General features: G+C 40.7%; 1 protein-coding gene across 3 annotated transcripts in view; it reads left to right on the top strand.

Moving 5' to 3' along the window:
- Positions 1 to 15,424, top strand: part of HTR1F (5-hydroxytryptamine receptor 1F) — a 126,884-nt gene that overhangs the window by 99,676 nt on the left and 11,784 nt on the right. Inside the window, exon 3 of one of the 3 annotated variants that reach the window (XM_054062895.1) lies at positions 14,183 to 14,294. The exons of 1 other annotated variant lie outside the window; for it this stretch is intronic. The gene's annotated coding sequence lies outside the window, so the exon portion shown is untranslated. The remainder of the gene's footprint in view (positions 1 to 14,182; positions 14,295 to 15,424) is intronic. One more of the 3 variants, XM_054062890.1, reaches the window with a different exon arrangement.

Consider the following 15,424-nt stretch of genomic DNA (forward strand, 5'->3'; position numbering starts at 1 on the left):
CCCACCCACTTTCCAAATGATGAGGTTTAATCCTTTTGACCAGTGCACACAAGGAGAGAGGGTGCCCACTGCATCTTGCCCCTTTGGGATTTATAAGAGCGGTAGCTGCTAGGGCTGTTTCTCTTGAGATTTTAAATAAGAATTTCCCAGAGGGAACACAGGTTGCTCGCTTTGGGAGCTAGGTGATTTTGCCATTCCTCAAGGCCATTGTATTTAGTGTCATTAGTACAAAGACAGACTCAGCTAGGTTTTATTTTATCCATACACTCAAGCAAGGTACCACTGCGTTAGAATAAATATTGACTTTCTCCACTCTCAGGAGATTAAACCTAGAGATAGTTTTCTCTGATAGGAAAAAAAAAAAAAAAAAAAACACCAAAAAAAACCCCATGCTTTCTTTTACTTTTAATCTTTCATCCAGCTTCTGCCAAGAAAGACAGACTTACTCAGTCTAAACCACAGAGGTAAAGCTCAGCCTAAGAGAGGAAACTGCCAATGTTAAATGTGCTTTAACACAGCCTACCAGTTCCACAGATTAATCCAGTTTTCTTCCCTGAAGTTCCTGTGCCTAGTTTGCTTACTGAGGTGCCAAATGCACAAAGAATAACGCTAGATCCCTTTGTGGCCCATATGCAAGCATGTGGCATGGATAACCTGCTCTAGAACAATACTGGTTATGCCTCATCTAGTGCTGAGTCATCTGCCATCCTTGGCAGAAAAATTCTTATCTGGTCCCACTGCTCTGAAATAATACCTCTTGCCAACAGCACTGAAATCAAATGTGTCATAGTTTAGCTTCAGCCATCTGAAATATAAGAAAGATCAACTTTCTAGTTAAGCACCAAGTTAACTTGACAAGGAGGAGAATGTGTCCCGGCCCTTTGAAGCGCAGTTATTTTCTGCCACACTCTTGTTTCTGGAAAATTAATGTTCTTACTTGAGAAAATAAGACTTGGAATGAAATCTTGCAGTAGTTATCCTTCATACATCCTTGAGCTACATCTTTTTATGTAAAAGACCTTCAATTTGTAGCACTGGTTTGGTACAAGAAAAACCAAGGACCTCCTTCTGTCTTATTATCCTTAATTAAAACACATCATGGAGTACTTAGTCAAAGAATTTTTCCACTGGCTTTACTTGGAGAGAAGTTTACAGCTGCTGACCACCTAAATTGTCCAAGTTACTTAGAGACTATTCTCTTGTTGCACTAGCAGCTAAGACAATTACTGCAGCTTGTTCTACAAAGCATGATGAACATCTTGATTTGGCATTTCTGAATCCATGTTCATAGAATTTTAAGGCATTGAAACATAGAGGAGACACCTTTTGGAAGGGTGATGGTAATAAACCAATTAACAGGTTCAGCATTTGATTTAAATTCACTCTACACATCCATTAAGGCTCCAAAGCACTGGTGCTGTAGGACAGCGGGTATTTTCTAACTGCCTGAGAAGATGGCTGAGAAGCAAAGTACCTGCACTTGAACTCTAGCTTGGACCTTTAAAAGTCATCTACAGTTCCACACCTGAGTGAAATCATAATTGCTTCGAGACAAAAAAAACACTATAAATACAAGTACCACTAAGAAGAGTAAGTGATTCTTAATGTATCATTGTCTCAAAGGGCTTCTTGTCTCAAATGGTTCCTTGTCTCAAAAGGCTTTCCAGCATCCTGGATGCCTGTTTTATTTCCATGTGGTTCTCCAAGTTTAAAGTCACCTAGTGTTTCACTATTCCCCTTCACACTCATAAGGCTGCATTGTACTTTCTCCATCAAAAGAAGTCCTTGAGAAGTTCAAGCAACAGCTAACAAGGCCATCTGTGACATTTCAGTGCACTTAAGCTGCTTCCTACCTTACAGATCAGAAGCACTGGAGCTGTAAAGCGAATTTGCTACCTGGGAGATGCATTGGGAATTATTTGCTGCTGGGTTCTCTGCTGCAGAGCTAATGGACAGTGCTCAATTACTCAGACTACTTGCAGACTGTACAGAGATCGGCGGGCAAAATGTAACCAACTCACTGCTGCCAACTGGTATGGCTGAGGAAAGACAGCCAAATGGGAGCATTTGGTCAAATTGCACAGAAAGATATCTTAAATGCTGTATGTAATGGAGGGCTGAGCTCAACTTGTCCTTAGTCTACCCCACCTGGAGCACTAAGTCATCCTTTTTTTACCTTGCTTTGTGGCTAAAGCAAAACCCCAAAACTTGTCTTTAACTTGTCTAGTTTCTTTGTTTCTAGTATACAAGGAAGGAAATCAGAGGTTGGAAATATTCAGCTTCTCTCCCTCATCATAGACACTCTGTTGCTAGTATTATTAAACATCTGAAAGGTTAATAAGAAAACCTCAACCAATTAAAGTGCCATGCACTGTTGGCAATCTAGATGTCCAAACGTATAACTTTAATTATACAGATTTTCTATGTATGTGAAATTTCCATTGCCACTCATTATTATTATTATTACTACTATCATAATTCTAAGTACTAAAAGAATGGCTACATCTCCTTTCTAGAGAAGGTTCTTTTCATTAACTCCGTATGTACAGGCAGGAAAATTGCATTAGTGCCTAGAGGAACAGCAGCACCATTAAACCTAGATATTGAATACACAATTGAACAGATAAATATAGACCCTGACACAGTGTTTGTAATATAGCAGGTAAGGGAAATACTATTAAATGATACTTAATTTTAAGTATCACCACAGTTTTAGGTACTTAAACATAACATATTCGTTAAGGTTGATCTTCAATTGCTTTAAATATTTAACCAAGATGAAATGTCATTTAAAGATATAGAGAAAGTCAACTAGACATTGAAAGGCTTTCTCAAGAAATTGGTACATGAGATTCTTTATCATGTTTCATGGAGGATAGATCTTTATGAGCTTTTTTCTGGTCATAAACAGAGCTTTAGGAAATGTAAGCAGTTGAGTCTATGCCTTTTGGCTGAAGTTAATAAATACAGTCAGTCTTGGTTGTCTTTCCAAACAACCCTCCTGTATTTGGCTATAGCAACGGTACCAGAAGCTTCTTTATATTGTCATTTTTAACCACACAAAACTAGGTCCAGAAGGAAGCATTTGGATTCCTCACCCCCTACAATGTAAATCACTAATTCTCTAGCACCTACAACATACATATAGGTATAAAAATATCCTAATTGAAGAGGACACAGGATTTGAACATGCCTTTAATGCTCTGATCAGATGGTCTTGAAAGGCAGTAGACTCTTAAATGAAAAACAAAGGCTTGAAAGGGCAAGGACTGCACAGACTGACATTTTTACTACGGTCAGAAGAAAGTTCATTCAATCATTGGTCTCCTTCTTTGACAGACAGAAGGTCTAAATAGCGTTTCCCTCAAGGTTCCCTAGCAAAATTTGTGACATTCTTAAAGGCAGGTATTTTTCAGTCTGCCTGCTCCGAGACCACACATGTAAATACTTACTGGCACAGCTTTGAAAACTTTTCAAAGGCAATTTCCTGTGACACACCTTTTGTTGGTTTTACATAACTGCTTTTAAAGTGCAAATGCAGTGATCATCATCTACAGCAAACTCAGAGTATTAAAGAGACTTATTCCCATACATAAGTCACTGCAATTTATAACACCATTTTTATTACCAATCTACAGTGCAGGCAACACATGTAGCTGAAGAAGCCTGAAGAAATAACTCATTATTATTATTATTATTATTATATGAAAACTGGCACGTGGCAGTCAAAAGCCAAATATTTCAACTTCAGTTTCAGACTGGAAAATAACTATGTTGTGCCATGGAATCAGGCAAATTAAAAGCCCCCTGCTACTGATTTTCTAAATGGATGTCTCTTCTCAAAAATTATACTGCAGAAGAATACAAAAGCAGCATGACCAACAGGTTGAGGGAGGTGATTCTCCCCCTCTTATGACTCAGCCTGCTGGACTTGCTCAGTGGAATGATAGAGGTGGGCTTCATTTGTGTGTTTGCTTGGCCGTCCAGAGTGACAACAACCACTCGAGGGTCCTACTGAAAACTCCAATATTCACTTAGACACAGTCAAAGTTACAACTCTTTCCTTTGAAACTGGTCAAAGCAACAACAGTATACAGCAACAATTTTTTACTCTGAGCTCAAAGTAATAGTTTACAACAAAAACTTGGATACAACTAAATTCACCCAAAATGCCAAGGAAAAAGTGGGGTGGATTTAAGGAAAGAATACAGCAGAGAAAAGGAAAGGAGAGGAGCAGCAGAAAAAGAGGAACATGACATAAAAATAATCACCACCACAAGGAAATTTAGTGGAGGTTTCCTCAGGAAACATGGTCTGTGGGGCAGAAGATGCACACGTATTCTTCTTGGCAGGTATTATTTATAGAGGAGCTCTGTTGCTTATTAGCCTACAAGGAGTGGTCTCGCTGTGCCTGTGCTGTTTCCCTACATGGAAAGTTCCCAAATTGAAGCACACACAGAAGTTCCTTCGGGAAGGTTCTTGAATTGGGGCTGGAGGCTCCAGGGGTCACTGGCAGTTTAATGAACCCTTGCCGGAATAACCACCACTTGAACCCTTTGGGCACACATGTACAGTCGGGGCACACCTGTCTCTTTAGAGTATGCAAACCCCTTGGCCACAGCAGCCCAGAACAGCTCATTATACACTAGCCAGCCCAACCCAGGCACAGGGGCAGCGCATGCTCCCACATCTTTCTCTTCTCTCCTCCACTGCTGCCCAACTTCACAAAGCCCCAGTCACACAAAGCCTTGCAGCAAGGTGATGTTTAAGGCATATGGAAAAATACAAACAAAGAAATTGGTGTTTACACCCCCTCTACTCCCCTCGCATGAGACCCCACCTTGAATACTGCATTCAGCTCTGAAGCCACCAACATAAAAGGGCATGGATCTGTTGGACCAAGTCCATAGGAGGGCCATGACGATGATCAGAGGGCTGGAGCACCTCTCCCAGGAAGAAAACTGAGAGAACTGGGGTTGTTCAGCCTGGAAAAGAAAAGGGTCCAGGAAGGCCTCCCTGTATCTAAAGGGTGTCTACAAGGAAGGTGGAGAGAGACTCCCTATAAGGGCATGCGGGGATAGGGCAAGGGGTAGTGGCTTTAAACTGAAAGAGGGTAGATTTAGAATAGATATAAGGAAGAAATTCTTCATCTTGAGGCTAGTGAGGCACAGGAACAGACTGGCCAGAGAAGCCATGAATGGCCCATCCCTGGTGGTGTTAAGGCCAGGTTGGATGGGGCTTTGAGCAGCCTTATCTAGTGGAAGCTGACCCTGCCCATGGCAAGGGTGTTGGAACTAGATGATCTTTAAAGGTGCCTTCCAAACCAAATCATTTTCTGATCAATGAAATCATCCCATCCTCAACCTTCTTGCTGCATTTCTTTATCCCATCAGGAGGGAATGAAAGAAGGAAGGATCTGCTGCTTCCCTAAGTACAGAAGTACCCTGAGGCTCCAGCTATTTACCAGGTTTCTTTCGGACATCTAAACTTGTAACAATCATTTGTCTCTACAAGGTTACGTTGAGAAGTGCGCAAGCATTTGACCATGCTAACATCTGTAAATACTGACCATCATTGTATTAGAGTTGCTCTGCAGCACAGCATTCTGGGGATCATTAGCAGCACACCGCACCGTGGCATTTCAGCAACCTTTGGTGAAATTAAATGACTCTGATTAAACTAGCCTACAGCCAAATCAAAGAACGATCAATTGCAAGATGTAACAGACCATTTGAACTAGATTCTTTCTTGCCTAAGTGCTTTTAATTTCTCACTTCAATCCTTAATTCCAGGACTATCCACACAGCTGACTGTTTACAAAATGTTTATGAAGCACAAGTACTAGAATGTCCATTTTACATACAGAGACATTTAACTTATTAATTCACCTAAGATCTCCTAGTTTCTTTGCAGCCATGAAGGAGTAGAAAGGACCCCACCACCCTGCTTTGCAGCAATTACTGTGTGTTGTGGGGGCATGTGGAATCCTAGGCATGCAAGGGGAGTGCTAAGCTGGCAAGGAGATGCCCTGGAGCAGAAGAGACAGAAGTCTGTTCAGGGAGGTGTTAAGGTACCACCACACTTCTTTGATCTGTCTTGCCCTGCTCCAGCATCCAGCAGGAACCTTCCCAGTGCAGTTTTGGCACAGATATCAACTTCTTCTAAATGATTAATGATCTTTAGGATTTAAATTAACTCATCTATTTCATAAACCTGAGGAGGCACACATTGCCACAGTTCTCTAAACTGAGCGAAGGCAAACCAGCGAAAAGGGCAGCAGAGTTCAACACACTGGGAAGTGACAGCTGTTTTTTCATGCATTACATATGAACACTAGCTCCATCATTCTTGCTGGATGTTCCTGCAGAAGCAGCATTTATACAAAAAAACATACTTCCTTCTTGCCATCCAACCTCAAAACTGCTCACTGCAGGAAAAGTAATTATCTCTTAATCATCACAGAAGTCAGAAGCCAACATAAAAGCAGCAGATATATATAAAAAATACCAGACCATGTCAGGTAACCATTTATCCAAATTAAATTCTTTATCCATTTCAACATAATGAGGAGCATAAACCTACTGATCCCATTAAATACATCTTACAGCAATGCTTTTCATCATAACAAAAGGTTAATTTAATGATCCTGTACCATATTTGAGGGTTATTAGACAAAGTAAAATTTTATTTTAGGGATTGGTTTGAGGGTTTTGGGGGGGTTATTTGTTGGGTTTGTTGTGGGTTGTTTTTGTGTTGTTTTACTTCTTTCTTCAGTGTTCTTTTGCACTTACTTTCCACATTATACTTATTCTCCAACAAAGATATATGAGAAACCTTCATGGCATTTAAAGATCTGCAGCATTTTTTCCACTGCTAGCTGAAAATAATAGGGATGTGTACATTTGAGCATTTTTTCCCCTCATACAGTGCATTCTCAAATAATGTTGTCTGAAAGCTCCTATGCTGTTTGTTATAGGGCTTTTTTAATTAAAATTTGGGTTCAGATTAGTTGATGAGTAAATGGTTGTGTCTAGGAGTTTTCTTCCATGTAGAGCTGCATACTTTCTAGTGAACTGAGAATATTGACAGTCAATATGATTGTCAAACCAGGTCATACTAGAGTAATTAAAGGAGAGTATAAGTGTAATATCAATAAAATGTTAGTTCCAACACAACAGATTAAAAGATTTTAGGACAAAATTAGCTCCTAATGCCTCCTAATGAAAAAAAAAAAAATCACTATCAGAAAACAAGAGAACAAAGCAACTGGAATAAATTATTTGCAGAAGAAATATATTGTGATTGCTTGCCAGGCTCTAAAGCAGTCCATTTGAATTATCAGAAAGGACAATAAGTGTTGCAGGAGATGTCAAGCAACAGCAAACCCAGGAGCTGCAGCCAGTGGTGTTGGAACTTTTCAACCTCAAACCACAGTGTTTAACACTTGCAAAACAGGCAGAGCTTCCAAGTAAAGCCAATATATTTGATTTCTTCAGATGCTGGCAACCACATATATTTTATCTGTTCCAACAGCTTTTCGTAATGCAGCAAGTCACTAACCAGACCCTGAGGGCTCAATTATATCCCTCTGCTAAGCAGGGGCTGTACCTTGGAGGGGGAGAGGAACATGCGTCCCTGACACACAAGCACCCAGGCACAGACAGCGGTGGGAACAGCAAGAGATGGAGCTCGCGGCTCTCTGACAGCAGATGCAGTGAGGGTCCCCGCCTCGTGCGGGCTGACAGTCCTACTGGAGTCCCAAATATCCCTGTCCCTCACAGTGTCTAGGTGCAACATGGCCTTGGCCAGGCTGGGGGCCAACAGGGCAGTGTGGTGCCCTCCCACTCCCACCTTGCAGCCCCAAGCAAGGCAAAAGAAGCCAAGGACAGTGATAAGGTCAGCCACAGCCTGACCGACCCAAGGCACCACCTCAGCCAGGGCAGATATGTAGAGTTTTCCTTGGGATGGAGCAGGAGCACTCATGGAGGTTACAGACCTCCCCAGCACAAGGATATACACATGTGGTGTGCCTACAACCAAAGAACCCTCTGTCACCACCCATTCCCAACCATCATGTCACAACTCTGCAAAAGTTTATTTGTGTGCCCTTTTAGATTGACCAATTATGTTTTTATGCTCACTTTATACCCTAGTTGTATAAATAAGTGAGTAAAAGGTTACAGTAGCTCCCAGGCCCACCAGACTGGAAGAAGCTTCACTGGCTCCTTTACCAGAGAGATCACCGCCTGTTCACAAACTCCCTCTGTTGGTTTGGTTCTTTTGTGGTAGTGTTTGTTTTACTTTGGAGTTTTGGTGGTTGGGTTTGGGATTTGGTTTGGTTTTTCATTTAAAGTGCGTGTTTCAAAGAAACCACAGCACAATATTCGAGACTTTAATCTCCAAGCATTGGACACTTACCACAGAACTAATGTACTTGGACAGTCCTGACTGTGCAGTGGGTGGAGCCCAGTGGTCTTTTTTAGGATTTGCTACACAACATATTTTATTCCAAAGGTGGTGTGACATAGATGGATGGGACACATAAAGTTAGTGTCATCAGCCAGTCACCATAGGCTATTTCACCTCAGGCTTGCTAGTTTTAATTGAAGCTGTAGATACTCAGGTTAACTGATCAAAGAGAGCACCCTCTATATGTATATGTATATGGCTATCTGTAGCTGTATCTGTATATTCTTAAGAAAGCCTCTAAATCTTGAGACTATAAGGGGGATTGTTTGATATACATGACCTACCTACATCCTAAAGACCATGAATCAAGAAACAAAGAGGTAAAAGAATCCCAGAATGTAACATCATTATTGAGTGGCTAAGAATGGGAAAAAATAAAATTAGAAAAAGAAACATACAAATGTGGAGGCTTGCCTGAATCTTTTCATTGCTCATTTCCAGAAAATTTAACATTAAAATCTTCTTCAGCTTAAAAGAGCAAAGACTCACTTTGAACACTAAGAAAACATAGTTTTCAATATTGTCTTCTTAGAATAGAAAACGCAGAAGTGATGGGCAAAAATACTATGGAATAAATATATGTGTACCTATATGAGGGCATACAATGAGAGACCATGTACTATATTTTTCATTACTTGTCAATAGTATATTGCTGTTAAAATCTTAAAAGCCTTTCTCCATAAATTTCAGCAGCTTCAAGGGGTAAAAATGGAAAGGCATTTTAGCAGAGAGCTTCAAAAATTATAGTTTGGTCATTTCTAGTCTCCTGATAGAAAAATAATTTGTCATGCTATAGTCCATAGTTTAAACCCTCCCAACTTCCCAGTGCGAGGGTTGATCTGTAAACAATTCAGGGAGAGGAGTTTGGTGGTTCCAACAGTCCTAAGCACAGTGCTGCTCCTATACGTAACAAGCAAGCCACATTAAACAGAAGCAGTGGCTCACCTTTGATTTTTCCTGGCCTCTTCCAGTTGCTAAAGATCAATACATCAACCATTTGCCTCTGTCCTTTACTCCTGCTTTTTACGATTTTATTGTATCAAATCACATCTTGAAATCTTTCTCTCTCTCTAGAGGGGCCATAGATAGCCTATAATTGCCCAGAATCCAATGGATGTTTTCGAACTCTCCTAAAGCAGTTCAGAGTACTGATGTGCCTTCTGTGGATTTGGGCAATTAGATACAGTCAGTTTAATGCCTCTCTTCACCACCAAATTAATATCACAAGTTGTCATGTGCAAGTACTGTCAAACATCTTTTTGTAAACAGTCCTCGTAAGATGTTTTAAAACGTATTGCAAGTATACACCAAGATCACAAAGAAATTTTCTTATCGTATATAAAGACAAAATTCATTTTCTTATCGTACAATTACAGAAAAAACAACTGCTAGAATTATTGGTTCTTTATGTTAGTCCTATAATCTAAATCTAAAAGATAGCTTTGCTCAACCCTCTTTTGAAACTGTGTGCTTTTTTCTCACTCAAGAAACAAAGAGCTGAAGTGCTGTCTACAAGCATCCCTAGCATAAAGTAGTATCTAAACTCCTCTACAGTGCTGAATGCTTTCATAATGCAAAGTTATGCTTTAAAAGATCTTAGCAAGCAAAAAAAAAAAAAAAAAATCAACAACAGAAAAAACTTTTGCAATTTTGTTTAAAAATAGTTTCTTAGGCTTATCATTTAAGTTTTTTTAGCTGCTTTTATCAATGAGAAGGCAACAATAAGGCTGGTTTTCACAATTAATTCTGAATCACCCACTTAAATTTTAAGAAGCCATTCACAGTCACCTGTGCTGTATGTCAAGTGTCAGAACTACATTGAAATTATGCAAAAGAAAAAAGTTGTGTGTGACAGTCTGTTATTTTCCTATCAGGAAAGAAAATTAGTTCACAAAGTGTTAGAAAGCTTAAGACCTTATTTAGTAATCACAACATCTGCAACAGGAAGGCTGGCAGATCTAGGAAGCTTCCTAGGGAAGACAAATCTTTATTTCTGTTTTTGGACACATTTTAACTCTGTCCTGCTACTACCAGCTTTCTTTAAAGTGCTGTACCCTTAAAAATACGCCTAAGGCCAAAGGCTTCTAGAAATTATTCAGCAATCTGTGATGCCAACTGACAACAAATACAGTCATGCCCTACCGTAATGTGGGGCGGAAAGCTCTGTACTGACCACACACAAGTAATTTCCATGCAAGCTGCCAGACTGGGCACGACAGCAGCTGCTCCAGCCACCTCCCTACCACCCTCCCCACAGCAGCCCTGCGCAGAGCCAAGTAAATGTGCCAGCTTGCTTAGAGACAACTCAGAAATCCCAAATGCTGACTTCCACTGCACCATACAGACGTGCTATTTGGCATCCTGGTTCTTCAAAGATATTACTGTATTTGCATACTTTTCATGTGATTCAGGAGCAGCGTGGGATATATACGCATGCGAGTGCTAGGCAGGAGGTATTCCAGCACCTCTCCTCCTCATGCATTCCACTTCCTCAATATTTCCCCCTAGCTTTCTCCATCTAATGCACTCTCACTGGCTCCTCTATCTCTGTAGCCATCCTAGCCACACTTTTGATTTTGTGTAGGCTGTCCTGAGATTGGCTTGCCAAATATTGGTACTTTTAAAGGATATGGTGTTATAATGTAAAAATGATCCAAAGTAGCAGGAAGAGCATGCTCAAGAGTTACATAGTATTTTGAAACCAAGAGAAGGAGGAAAGCTGAAGCCTGACCTGGCCTAGAGTTTTGCCAGCATAACTGCTGTCATATCTCAGACATACACAGTTTATACAGATCTAAAACAAATGCTTTTTTTGCCATTATAACTTATGCCAGTATAGTGAGTGAAATAAACTCTTCCAGCTAAAGCATTCAGTTGTGTCAATGCTAAGGTTTAAATTATTTTTTTATTAAAATAAACAAACAAACACAAACAACCAGGAAAAAACACTCCCCACAGAACTAAAAAAGCATATGAAAGCAGCAAATGAGGACTTCCTAGGTGTCTGGTACAGACACACCCTTTGAAAGCTATTCTTCCCAGATAAATATTTCCTGTTGTGTTCACAGATAGTCTAACTAACCAGTCACCTGGAAAACCCAGTTAATATTCCACACAGAAGGAAGAACATACAAGAACATCTCTATGTTGGGTATTACCAGCACTGTAGTGCCGCATGTAGACTGCTCATGTCCTTTTGAATACAGACCTAAGTTTGAAGGCACAGAATCTGGATTTTGGAAAGGCAGCCCCCAACTTAAGAGTACACAGCAGTGAATAAATCAAATTTAGTAAAAACACCTAAAAGACACTGCAGTGCTGGTTAGGAAACATCAATTTCAAATGTATGATTACAATTTTCTGCCTGGGGACAGCTACTACGACTTCTAGAATAAACACTGCTGGGCACATTCCCAGGCTGAGATTTTATCTGACACCTCCAAAACAGGACCTTCCTGTGCAAGTATCCCAGATTCACTTTGTAAGATTTCCCCAGCCTTTCACCCACCCATTCAGAGCTGCTCCTCATTTTCTTTGCCAAGCTTTTGTATAATTGCTTCAAGACAGACTCTGCACTACAGACCTTAACAAGGTCACTCTCCACAGCTCAGGCTTGCTGCTTCCTGAGGGTCCACAGTTTGCCAGTATTTCAGACAGGGTGGAGTCTGTTGTGTCATTCCCCTATGGCACATTCTCCTCTGTGCAACGGTGACAGCCCTCTGCACAGAGCAGTGCCCAGGGCTCTTTGCCACCCAGGCAAATAGCAGTAGCTTGCGCTCACCCTTTACTTCCTCACACCCTTTACAAGATTTCTCCCTAGAGCTGCCATTGTTCAGTGGTGGAAATCATCAGGGCAAGGGAGCCTGGCACCCTCTAACAGAAAAGTATTGTCTAAAGGGAAAAAAACAAACATTCCTGGACAATAAAATCCTTTCCCACAGATGCATCACTTTGAGAAAGCTTTCCACAAATTCTACCTGATTTTCTGGCCTAAGGTAGATCCTTTTCTTTCTGTCCTTCCCAGAGAGACTGGGAAAAAAAAAATCTTGAGTTCTACTTCCACTAAAAATTTGGTGCTCTTCATTTTCCTCCCACTTCCAAATCCACCAACTTTAAGGACTGTTTGGTTTGTTTTGCTTAAAATATGTTCTGTCCAGGTCTACATGTATGTCATTCAGAGGAAACAAACTGGATGGCCTCAGTTAGTCCTGATAAAGAAAATATTAGAGAACTGCTATTCAGTGCAAAGCCAATGCAGAGTTTACTGTCCGATAGGGTAACACATGGGTAACAAGACCTAGGGAAAGAGCTTCAGTCTATGAGATGATTGGATGAGGACTAGAATAAAGACAAGCAACGTGGTGAAAACAAGTACAGGGAAAGACTCTGGGAAGTATCCAGCAAGATAGTCTTTGTAAAAAAGCATCAGTCTCCAAAAAATAGGCAGAGATGAGATGGCAAATTGTGTGAATTTTGCCATCTCTCCAAACTGTAAGTTATTAACCACAGACTTGTACTCTGTCACACAGAACCCCTGCAGCAGAGGAGGAGTACACTGACCCATCACCTTCACTCCTCTCCCAACAAACTCACCTGATACCCGTTGTCCCTCAAGCTGCCCTGGCGAGCACACAGCAGAAAAATAAATATCATCCTGTCGGCCCAGGTGAAAGTTTGAAAATTATGTTTTCTTATACTGTAGACTGAAACATAGATCTTTTCCAGACACGTATATGAAGATATTGATTGGTTTGTCTGGGAGTAAAAAAAGTAGTTTCTTCCAGCTGAATAAAAGCTTTCACAGTTATTATGTAATAAACTCATGTTTGATAAAATTCCCAAGGAACTAAGACATAAGATGCCCACATAATCTTCGAAGTCAGACAATACAGGAGCCATTCCACCAAAATGTCTATTAACTGGAAAACACTTCATATTACAAGAAGATCAACTTAAAAAAAAAGTAAAATTTTCAGAGGTAGGTGTATCAGTGAAAAAGGTTTGTGACTTATAACTGTGCACATATGTGTTTTCAGAGGGCTGGCAAAGAATACACAGACTCAAAGCATAAGGATGAGTGGGAAGTGGGAGAAATAAGGCTGAATTTTATTACTGTTAAAGGAAGTAAACCTACCTCTCAACCTCCTTGCTCCTATGCCACTCTGTGATTCCTACAGGTTTCAAGCCCTTATCTGAAAGACAGTGTTTTGAAACACAAGCAAAGCCTTTCTGTGTTTTCACCTCAGTGTACAAATTTAGTTGATAATCATGAAAGCAAGCTCCTCCTACACAGTATGAAACTAGTTGTGCAAATTATATATAGAGATGGGTGAATAGTCACTTCTTTGATTCACTGCCAAACCTTGAAACAAAAACAAACATCTTGCTTTTTCTTCAACAAAACTAAACTAAAATTTTTAATCATCTAATGCAGAAAATTTTTGGTTGAATGGGACATTTCAGACTGTTAGATGCAAACTAAATTAAGGATGGGTGGCCAAGGAGTGGGATAAGAAGCGAGTGGCCTACTCATGGTACAGATCCTGGCCACCCACCTAAGGGGTCATGTGCCTCTAAGGACAGGTTGCTGACCACATGGTTACGTGGGACTTTGTCCATACTGTAATACTTGACACCATGAAGGTACCATTTTGCTCAGTGGAGAGGTCACACAGGCGCATGGAGTGTTCAGACACTACTTTGTTTCTCATAGATATTTGTTTACACAGCTCAGAGAGACAGCATGAAGCAGCTCCCATAGACAATGTTGTCCATGACCTGGATGGTTCAGGCCTGAGGTTCTTCCACACCACATAGAGTACAAGGTAACTATAGCATTGTGCTGAAAGGTCTAAATTGTAGATTCAGAATAAACTCAAAAAGGAAGGGAACTGAATCCCCTCATCTAATGAATTACAGAAATAAACCACTGGCAACTTCTCTGGAGAATTATCACTATGGATCTGAAATCTTCCCCTTCTCCACCCAAAACGATCAAATTTATAACAGGTTCACTCTCCAGTCACACAAAAACTGAAGCTGTGTTTTGGAGGCATGTTTACCATTTCATATAAGCAAGTCTGTCATCCTGTAAACCACACTGTTCTTACTTCTCCTCCTTTCCCCTTTCCCAGAGGGCTAGCTGAGAAGCTGGCTTGCCTTGTCCCCATCCCCCTCAGCTAGATTAAAACAGATGGCAGAGGGACACATAATAAAGAGCAAACACAGATGACTAATTTTCAAAAAGGAGTCAAAAAAACCAAATAGTCAACTTCAACACTAGAAGCAGCAAGGAATGCGTAATTACTTTCTGAACATCATTCTTCCATGCAAGCAAATGCAGCAGTTGCTGCAGATATGATGGGTATTCTCCATTATACACACACACACACATATATATATACACCCAGATAAGTAGGGTATTCTCCAGGCAGGCTTGATATGCAGCATAGGACTATACTGCAGTCCAACAGAGGCACACAGAAAACATGCCAAAGGTACCAAGGAGTGCATCACAGAGTAAGCCCACTAAAACAGAAACCCTGCTTCCCAGGCAGGTTTTGTTGAGCACTCTGCTCATGGTTACCTGGCTGAGTTTAAAGCTAGCTCAAGTAATACTTCCTCAAACACCTTTAAAATGCAGTGGGCAAGGAACTAACCCCCTATGACAGAAGTGTGGGAATTTAGTCACACGGGGCTATCACGTTGGGGCTTGAAGGGTCTGGTATTTTGCAGACTGGAAAACATGAAGTACTTGGTAATGCTCATGAAGTGATGAAGCAAGGACCAAAGCCTTCTGGAGGGAGATGTGTCAAAGGAATCACAGCAGGCATGCTGCAATTTATACAGCTTCAGTAGGAAACATGAAGGTGAATTAATTATACCAGGGAGATGAGGACAGGAGATATTTCAGTGCTTCACTCTGCCCCTTTGCCAAAGATTTCTGCCTTCATTC

This window comes from Cuculus canorus, chromosome 1, assembly GCF_017976375.1.
Source record: "Cuculus canorus isolate bCucCan1 chromosome 1, bCucCan1.pri, whole genome shotgun sequence".
Taxonomy (NCBI): domain Eukaryota; kingdom Metazoa; phylum Chordata; class Aves; order Cuculiformes; family Cuculidae; genus Cuculus; species Cuculus canorus.